General features: G+C 44.1%; 1 protein-coding gene across 3 annotated transcripts in view; it reads right to left on the minus strand.

Annotated features, from left to right (window-relative positions):
- LYPD6 (LY6/PLAUR domain containing 6) overlaps nt 1-7,320 on the minus strand; it is a 119,951-nt gene extending 112,631 nt beyond the window's left edge. For all 3 annotated transcript variants that reach the window (XM_006735115.3, XM_031030018.2, XM_081814465.1), the window contains exon 1: nt 7,199-7,320. The gene's annotated coding sequence lies outside the window, so the exon portion shown is untranslated. The remainder of the gene's footprint in view (nt 1-7,198) is intronic.
- Between the last annotated feature and the right edge of the window lie 2,795 nt (nt 7,321-10,115).

Here is a 10,115-nt window from a genome sequence, read left to right on the forward strand (position 1 = left end):
GAGGGCAGGGTGGGGATGGGGGTATTACACAGTCTTTGGGCTTATTACTTTCTGTCCAAAGTCCCTTGCTTTCAAATGCCAACAGATGTTTTCTAGCTCTAGTTTTCCACTTTCATGAAAAATAATCCAAGCTCATGCTATGTGTAAATGTGTACGTGAGAATTTGACTTCCAGTATCAATCTAGCTCTTCTTTTGTAGCAACCTGATAAGGGTAAAAAAGTCAACGAGGTTACTAGTTATGGTAACTCTGACCCCTAATTGGTAGGCTGAGCAAAATCACCTGATGGGGACATCATACTTGGGGTATCTCTGACTGCCATGATTCTGAAAACTGGGCACATCCCTTGTGGAGTCCTGGAAGCTTTGTCTAGGCAGTTGTTACCAGAAGTTATCAGCTCCCAGGAGCATGAGGCCTCTAGGCCAAGATGACTCCCACACCTGTCCAATGTTAGTCTCATCTTACGCCTGAGCTGTGCTCCATGAGCGCCTACAAGGACTCCCACAAAGGAATGCCTGAGGGCAAGCTGTGGTTCCCATCCTATGGTCTTCTGGTTACACTGGTGCCATGCGTGACCTGTGGTAGTCCTACAGTCAGATTAGTTGAATCTAAGGAGATCTTCTAATAGGCATTACAGGAACTTTCACTAAATATAGACAAGGGTCCTATCCCTCGAGCCTTTATCTTTCCCGGCAGTGTTCTTTTCTTTATATTCTGTCATCAGATACTAGCCACCTTCCCCAAGTGCTCATTCACAATTCTGAGCACTGACTTGATCATTTGAGTGCTCTTATCTGATTCCTTCATGTCTATTTTCCTTGAGGAATGATAATAAGAGTTGCATGCAGTGGGGCCCCTGAGTGGCTCAGTCGGTTGAGTGCCTGACTCTTGGTTTCAGCTCAGATCATGATCTCAGGGCCACGAGATGGAGATGGTGTTTAGCTCCGTGCTCAGCATGGAGTCTGCTTAAGTTTCTCTCTCTCCCTCTCTCTCTGCCCCTCCCCCCCATGCTGTCTAAATAAATAAATAAATAAAATTAAAAATTTTTTTTTAAAAAAAGAGTTGCATGGAGTAACATATATATCAGATTTTATATAATAACAAGATAAACTCATCTGTTCTTCCACTAAGACTCTGACAAACCAGATATATTATTATTTTGACCATAGCAACTTTTTGCTCTGAAGGATGTTGGTGAAGAAAAACACTGACTCCCAGGTTTCTTCTAGGGATCTGGTGTTGTGTTGAATTGTGAACATTTAATAGTTCACGGCATACATTTCTCTCTTGTAAAGATTCTAGCTTACCAGGAAGGGGCAGAGCTCACTTGGGAAGTCCAAATCAAGGAAGGAAGGTGGTGATCCCAAGTCAGAGAGAAAGGTAAAATCTAGAGCCAATGAAAGAAACAAACTCCAAAAACACAGGAAAAAAATGAAAGAAGAGATAGAATTAAGTGACAGGATCTGGATCAAAAGTCAAGAATAAGCCAGAGGATCCAATAACCAACTAAGACCATTTTTGTGGCCCAGGGGTTGTATAGTACAAGGAATGTCAGGATGACTTACAGATCACAATTAAATTAAGACTTGAATGAGTCATATGACCTAAAAGGATAAAAGGGACCTTAGGATCTCTTCTTATTTAAAATCTCTGGGAGTCTATTGGAGCTTTATCCATTTCACTCAATTCAAAACATCTGCCAGTATTTACTGGGAGACTGCCATGTACCAGGCACCAAGGCAAGCGTTGTGAAGTCCGAAGGGAAAGAAACAGACTTGGTCCCTACCCTCATGAGGCTTACAGTCCACAAAGGAGTCAGCAATGCTCCCAATAACTTGGTTCTGTTTATCCTGATAGTTAGGGTAAAAATGGAATGAATCTCTTTCAAGTTCCCAGTTCTCGTTACCTAGAGGAGAGCACAAGTGTTCATCTTCAACCACACTTTTTCCTAATAGCAAATACAAGACAAGTACTCACACATGCTGCCTTTTATATACAGGGAGTTCAGGGCAAAATTTGCAACTACAGATTTCCAGAAGACATAGACATGATAATCAAAGAAGCCTTTCTTATAGTCAAACAGTATGAAATCTGAGGTTATAACACTCCATCCTATTTTCATAACACTTTTTCTTATAAGAGCGATACATGTTCAATGTAGAAAATTTAGAAAACACTGAAGTAAAAGAAGACAATAAAAACATTTGCAATCCCATACTACCCAGAGATAGTCACTGTTAATATGGTGATGCACTGCTTTCTATCTAGATCAATGAACAGATAGAGAGGATTTATGTAAACTTACTCAACACATTTTCAAAAAATGGTATCACAGTAACAGAGTTTTATAACCTACTCTTCTCTTAATATCGACTTTAACTTGGTGGACACACTTTTCTTTAGAGGGCTAAGAGAATATTATCCAGCTTTGTTGACTGCTGATAGGAATAGAATTTAAAACCATCTCCTATAAATGTACTTGGGATTGCTTTTCCTGAGTACACTTATCTTCAATCTTCTATTTTGCCTTTAATCTTCTATTATTTTTCTTCCCATTTAGGTTGTCTTTTAAGTTAATCCTATGGTTCAAGTTTATCAGCTTGATTTTTACTTACTCATAAGAACTGCATGCCATCTGTGAACATTTAAAGAAGTTTAAATAAAATCATCCCCAAACTACTTCCTGGAAGAGTCTATTTGTCCACTCAGAGGAGTGTCTATTTATCTTCACTCTTTGTTTCTTGCTTCTTGGCCAAATAAAAAGGTCATGAATAGGGAGGGAACTGGGATTTGAAATCTGACTAGGCTTTTTAAAAGTTTAAAAATATCATATTTTCTGCAACTGTAGTCACAAACATATTTCCTCCTTTAACTTGAATGCATTATTCCCCCTTTCTATAAAATATGTTGCATTTGCTGTCATCCATGTTGGCTTTGAATACCCATCTCCCAATTGTCCATGGAGACACGGATCTGGTTTGATGGCTCCAGGGTCCTCCCTGAAACCCTTTTCCTGACAGGAACCCTAAGGATACCAGCCAATGCCCCAGAGAGCTATCACTTACACACTAAGTTTCTTCAACACACTTGGGTAATGGCCACCTGGTCTTAGTGATTTCTCTGTGTCTAGTCTGTGGATTAGATCTGCAATATCCTGAGTACTTATCATTTGTTCTATTTCCTCCAATGTGATTATTGCTTGAGAAAACCTGGGTGTAAGAATATTACTCAGCAAAAGGTGAAGCAAGGAATTCATTTACCCCGTATTCTTTATCTCTGAGTATATGCTTGGTATGATGTAAGCCAGGTGCTTCTACAACTCTCATTTCACAGTATTTAAGAGTCCTTTGCTATTGTTTTAGGAATCCACTGCAAGGATTTTTTTCAAATTCATTTTTGGCTATCTCATTTTTGTGTGCCTGGGATCTGTCGCCCTTTGCAAGCTTGATTCAGTAATCTGACCCTTCAAAAATTTCTTTTTCATTACATATATCTAAGTAAGAGCTCTTTTTATTTTTTTCCTATGTAATCAGTGTTTCAAATAGCTTGAATACAAGACCTTTATTTTTTCATTATAAGTTCCCATAAGGAAATTCATATACTCCCCACTTTTCTCTGGGTAATTTAATTTCTTAAATATTTATTTCCATTTTTTCCTCTTTCATGTCTGCATTGAATTATCTTTCAGAGAACTGATTATGTACTTTCTTTGGAGTCCTCTCTCCTATTATAATATCATATTGAATTGAATTGAAATATATATATATATATTCCTCATTATGTGGTCCAATCTGCATTGCATCTGCAAGGCACTCAGCGAACATTTCCAGAATGAACACATGATACCAACAGCTAACAATCATGGGGCATTTACCGGGTGTCATGTTCCATGCTAAGCGTTTGACATGCATCGTGTCATTAATTCTCAGGCACTACTAGACTGTAAACATCATTGGCAAGGAGTTTGTCCATGTATCCTTAGCACCTACAGCAGTGCTGGCATTTAGTAGATGCTCACTGAATATTGCCATATGGATAAACTGAAAAACTGCATGAGGTAGGTGTCATTACTACACATGCTTTACACATAAGAAAACTTACATATTTTCTTATGTGCCTCTCTGAACCACAGAGATTCAATCACTTTCTGAGGTCCCACAGTTAGTATGTGAAGCCAAGACTTGCTTCCAAAGCCCACATACTTAACTAGGACATATTACTAGTAAACTCAATACTTACCTACATTAAGGCAAACAAAACTAATTCTATTTATCTTAACAAATATTATGCAATGTCACAAATAAATATTGTGAGCAATAATCTCCCAAGAAAAGATTTGCAAATGATGGGTTTTTAATAAATAATCAGACAGACAGATAGATAGAGATCTGTATGCTCCTTATTGCTAACTATGCAAGTAAAAACAGGATTTCTCTCTAATCAATATTTTCTGTTGCATTTGTACACTAGTTAATGAGGATTTCAGGACTTTTGATAAATGGGTGTTTGGTTTTTTTTCCTGAGTGGTTCTGGGTTTATTTAAGTAATCTGTTTTGTCAGTTCTTTTTAACATAAGGACAGCACTAATGAAATGATCATTTATTAGGGCTTGCTTGTAATTGTCTATAGAGTTTATGAGGAGCTTCTGCTTATAAAGTGGGAGACTTACAGGGGCGCCTGGGTGGCTCAGTTGGTTAAGCGACTGCCTTCGGCTCAGGTCATGATCCTGGAGTCCCGGGATCGAGTCCCGCATCGGGCTCCCTGCTCAGCAGGGGGTCTGCTTCTCTCTCTGACCCTCCTCTCTCTCATGCTCTCTCTCTGTCTCTCTCAATAAAAAAAAAAACAAAAAAAAAAAAAACACTTTAAAGTGGGAGACTTACATATTTCTGTCACTGTTACAAACATCTCTGTCACTACCGGTCCCTTGATTTTTCCTGAAACACTACCATTTGGACATCATTCTTTAGGGTTTTGATTACTTATATATTTAACAATTCATTAACAAAAATAATATGCCACTTTGAAAAGGATAGTTCCTTAAAAATAATATTAGCTTTCTCCTTAAATCCTTATCAGCCTACATCTTAGTGGGAGTTAAATGATATTCAGCAGAGAGCAAACCTTTTTGGGAATGGTACATAATGGTCCTGAAGCCACAGGTTGAATAGTAAAAAGTAAAAAAAAAAAAAAAAAAAAATACTAAAAATAGTAAAAATTAGAAGTAGGAAAACACTGAAGAGGTAGCCCACATGAAGGAAGGGAGGGAGCAATGGAAGTAAGCAAATAGAAAAAAACTTGAACTCTACTATTCACCTTGGAAAAATCATAATCTCTGAGAGCCTCAGCTATCTACCTGTAAAATGGGGGTGACAAAAATATGACTTCCTCACAGACACTTTAATAGCAGATCTCAATTTGCCGTGTAAACTGTGTAACATGATACAACATACGTGTGGTTTTTTACTGACATTATTTGCCCGTAATCAGCCCCATTTATGCATTCTGTAATATAAACGTTCATCTTAAAAAGACTGTCAACAGCTTCAAAATACAGACCCACAAATCCTATCTGCCTTTTTTTGGTCTGGAAGCATTTCTGATATTTTTAACCCAAAGAACCAATTCACAATTTTTAACAGCCGTTGTGTACCTACAAGCTCGGAAAGCTTACTGTGTGCTCTGAGGACTAGAGTTCGATAAAACCTCTGTTTAAACAAGGAAGCCTCTTTTGAGTCCTGTTTCAGTCTGGTGCCTTTGGTCAAGGTGGAAACTAAAATTGAAAACAGATAGATGTTTTACATTTAAATGGGTTTAACATAAATGTGCATTAAGCCATTTCATGGACGATTGCACAAATATCTTTTGCAAACTTGGTTCACGTGAGCACATACACAGGAACCATTAATGTCTTCTAGAGAAATAAGGTGCAGATCCAAAATTTTAAGCAGCTATCTTGAGTCCTCTCACTCGAAGGAAAATGTAATGGCTTTAAGGGAATTGCTCTAATAATATCATGGCATCTGCAATGGCTGGCCAGAGCAGAGCAGAACAGAGTGTATGTCACCATAGTTCAATTTAACAAGAAATAAGCTTCTCCCTGGAGAATCTAAACTCCCTAGTCTCCCACAAAGAAAATTGAATTTTGGAGGTCACACTTTGGGTAGGTTACCGGATGGAGAAGCTTAACATTCTTTTTGTCATATGCTCTGGGAGGTCAATGCTATTCTACCAACAAATCGCTACCAAAGATCTGCTGCCCGCTCAACCCCCCCTCCCAAAATTTTAAGAGCCCTCGTAGTACCCTAGGAAATGGCAAATGATTGTGACACTTAAGATACCTGAGACCACGCCAGATACCATCACGTAGAAACATCAAGTTTTGTACCGCGAAGTGAGGAGAGGGGTAGATGCCTGGGGTGGGGAGTGGGGAGGGGAGGAGAGCTAATGAGACTGTGGTGGGGGTCAGAATGGGTCAGACAGACCCACAGAGAGAGAGCTTTAGGCTAAAATTGACTGTTTAGCCAAATGTAAATCAACTGAACTGCTGTTACCAGAGAGAAAAACACAACGCCAAGTCAAGCCCTGGCGAAGCCCTAGCTCTGTGGGTGGACTGCCCCTTCGCCGAGTCGCCCGGGTGGGTGGTCGGAGGGCCTGCAGAATTCCCGCAACGGCTGGAGGAGCCCCAGCTTACCGCATCTGGGGCAGCGGCCCCGGGTGGGCGCAGCCAGGCTATCGACACCCCCACCCCACCCCCCGCAGCAACATGTGGGGCGCTGCCACTCCGCCTCCCAGTAACTCCCTCCGGCTGGAGTTCCTGGTGGACGTACACTTGGCCCTGAGAAGGTGCTGAATTACTCTTGGGAAAGATTCCTCCAGCGTTTAACTTGGCAGCGCCTGACATTTCCATCCCACCCCCTGTGAGCCAGCACTACACACACGCACACACACGCCCCTCTAGACCTGCCCAGGCTGCGCTCAGTACCGGCTTCCCACTCGGGGACAGAGCACCGGAGCGGGATGCGGAGGCGAGGACCCCAGCTCCGCCGGCCCCGGGAAGGGGCGGGGGCGGGTGTCTTAGCACTGGATAGTTCCGGGGACTAAGCCCACTGCCTGCATGGCCCAGAACCCGCATTAGTTAGGGCCGCTGGCACCAACCCAGTCTCCTTTTGTGCTCTCCCGGGAAGCCCGCCTCTACTCACCCGGGCTGCGCGCGGATTCCGGCCGCCAACGGCAGCCCGCTGCCCCATCCCACGAACACTGCGGCGCCCCCAGACTGTGCAATGCGGAGCCCCGCCAGCGCGCGGCCGGAGCCGGGGAGTGCGCGGAGGGAGCGAGGGAGGGAGGGAGGAGGAGGGAGAGACGGAACGCTGCGGGGAGGGGCGGGGGTCGGCGGGGGGCGCGCGCGCCACTCCCACTCGCGCCGGGCACTCGCCTGCGCCTGCTGCCCCGGCCGGTCAGCCCTGCCTCGCGGGCCGCGGGACCAATCAGCGCGCGGGGGGGGAGCCGAGCCCTCCGCGGGGCGCGCTCATTGGCCCGGCGCGCTCGACCCAACTCCGGGAGAGTCGGCCTGAGCGCCAAGTCTACAAACTCCAGCCCGCAGGAGCAGACCGCCCGGCCCAGGTGGGGCGCCCCGCTCCGCGCTCTGGCTGGCAGAGGGAGTCCGCCGAGTTCGGTGGCGGAACAGAGAGGATTTGAGACCTGCCCCTGAAGGCAGTTCCCAGTGAGCGTTCCAAACCAGCAGTGTTTGCTCAGGTTGCACCGATTCCTTCCTGTGAGCGACCCCCTACGCCGCTCGCCTCACCCTGGCTAGCAGTTGAGTGATGGAAAGCTTGGCAGTGTGAAATGGCCCCAACCAAATCCTACTCCTGGCCACCCCCAAGGCCGCGCGAAAGCCGCAGCACCTAAGAGCTGGAAATCAAGTCCCGCTCTGAACCCAGGGCAGACCTAGACCTTCTGACTTTGTCATAGGAGAAAAGACTGCGGGATGGACGATGGACCGATGGGAGAAAGCCTGGGAGGCAGGTCTTCCTGAGAAAGTGGGAATCTAATTGTGGTTTTGATAGGCATAATTCTCCCACCCTCTGCCAAACCCTACTCCAGGTAAAGGCACCCTCCACCCCCGCCCCCGCCAATCTCTCGGGAGGTATTGAGTTTCCTCTTCCTTGTTGTAAATCAGGTTTCACTCTCCTGGACTTTTCAATCTAAAGCCTCAAAGTAGAAAGGGAGCATAGCCTTTCCCTCCTCCCCCTCTGAGCACTACCCGAGCGGGGGGCGGGGTGGGGGAGGGCGGAGGGGTTGACCGGAGAAGAAGAGAAGATCCCCGGAAGGTCCCCCACCTGTCGCCCCACCTCTGCCTGGTACCTGGCCTGCAAGACTACCTTCGCTTTAGGTACATTTGCCCATCTATGAGGCTCCTCTCTCTCCTCCTTGGACTTTCTATTTTTCAAGCTTTTTTCAGGTAGGCCTGCTCTGAATCTTCCTGCTTCTGCTCTTCCCCTTAATCTACTCCCTCTCAACGTAAAAATGTCTTTTTTAATTTTTTTATTTAAATTCAATTTAATTAACATAGTGTATTATTAGTTTCAGAGGTAGAATTTAGTGATTCATCAGTTGCATAAAACACCCAGTGCTCATTACATCAAGTGCCCTTCTTAATGCCCATCACCCAGTGACCCCATCCCCCCACCCCCCTAGCAACCCTCAGTTTGTTCCCTATAGTTAAGAGTCTAATGGTTTGTCTCCCTCTCTGTTTTCCTCTTATTTTATTTTTCCTTCCCTTCCCCTATGTTCATCTGTTTTGTTTCTAAAATATCTTTTTTTTTTTTTTTTAACTTCCCTCCCATTCCCTCGGTTTGGAAGGGACTTGGATAAGATATTTTTGATCAACAGCTCCTGGCCCCAGAAAATTTTTCTCTTACTTAGTTTATGTGCCCAGGTTTACACAGCTCAGGGTTCAGATGGGCAAAAATAATTAGCACTCCTTTAGAACCTTTGCACACAGGAGGTGATCAGTGTGCGGCTGTCTTCCTGCAGGGCTCAGCATGTTGAATGAGCTGAACATGAATTAATCAAACTGAAACTGATAATGTCCCTCAGCAACTAAGCAGATTACCTCTGCAAGTTAGAATCTGGTACTCATAAGGGCATGTCCTGGGTGTCATTGCTGTCACTTAGTTTACAGGAAAGAAATTCCTCCTTGCAGAGTTCCTGTCCCTTGACCCACCCAGTTCACTTGATTTTTTACAAAACTGGCTCAGCTCATAGTTTAGTCAAAACTTAATATTCGCATTCAAAACGCATGAGTGAATGAGACTCTGAGTTCCTGATGGAGCTAGAATCCTTAGGATTTCTCTTCAGAAATGTGTTTTAAAAGAATGAGAGATATGTCCTAGAAATGTCAGCAGTGGTTATCTCTGTGTGCTAGGATAATAGATGGCTTTTTTGGTCTTTTTCCTTATACTTTACTATATTTTCTAAAGAACATGTAATACTAATCAGGGAAAAAATTTAAATATGTTAACTCCAAACACACTACTCTTCAGGCATCGTAAGAGCTAAAATATGAAATCCTCCTTCTACTTTACCCTTCACATCTTATCAATCACTAAGTCCCATAAATTCTGTCTCCACCTCTCCAGTACCCCTGTCATCTCTTATCAGCTTCAGCAACAGCCTTAACTCCTCTACTACCTAGTCAGCCCCCACGCTGCCTTCTCTCCTTAAGGTGATCGTGTCACTGAAAAGTTTAAAATCTGGGGCGCCTGGGTGGCTCAGTCGGTTGAGCATTGGACTCTTGGTTTTGGCTCCGGTCATGATCTTGGGGTCTCAGCATGGAGTCTGCTTGGGATTCTCTGCTCTCCCTCTCCCTTTGCCCCTCCCCCAGCTCTAAAATAAATAAATAAAATCATTAAAAAAAAAGCTTATTAAAATCCATCCGTCCCCCAACTTCATTGCTATGAAGTTCAAAGCTAGCCTGGTTAGCAAAGCCCTTCCTTCCCAGCTTGACCCCAGCCTTCCATGTTGGCCTCATCTCCTGCCCCCCCACACTTCTCCACACAGGATGATCCTGCCCCCCTGCAACTTTCTGTCCTTCCCACCTGTATCATGTGACTTCAC

Source organism: Leptonychotes weddellii, chromosome 3 (genome assembly GCF_054177405.1).
Source record: "Leptonychotes weddellii isolate Sample4059 chromosome 3, ASM5417740v2, whole genome shotgun sequence".
Taxonomy (NCBI): Eukaryota; Metazoa; Chordata; class Mammalia; order Carnivora; family Phocidae; genus Leptonychotes; species Leptonychotes weddellii.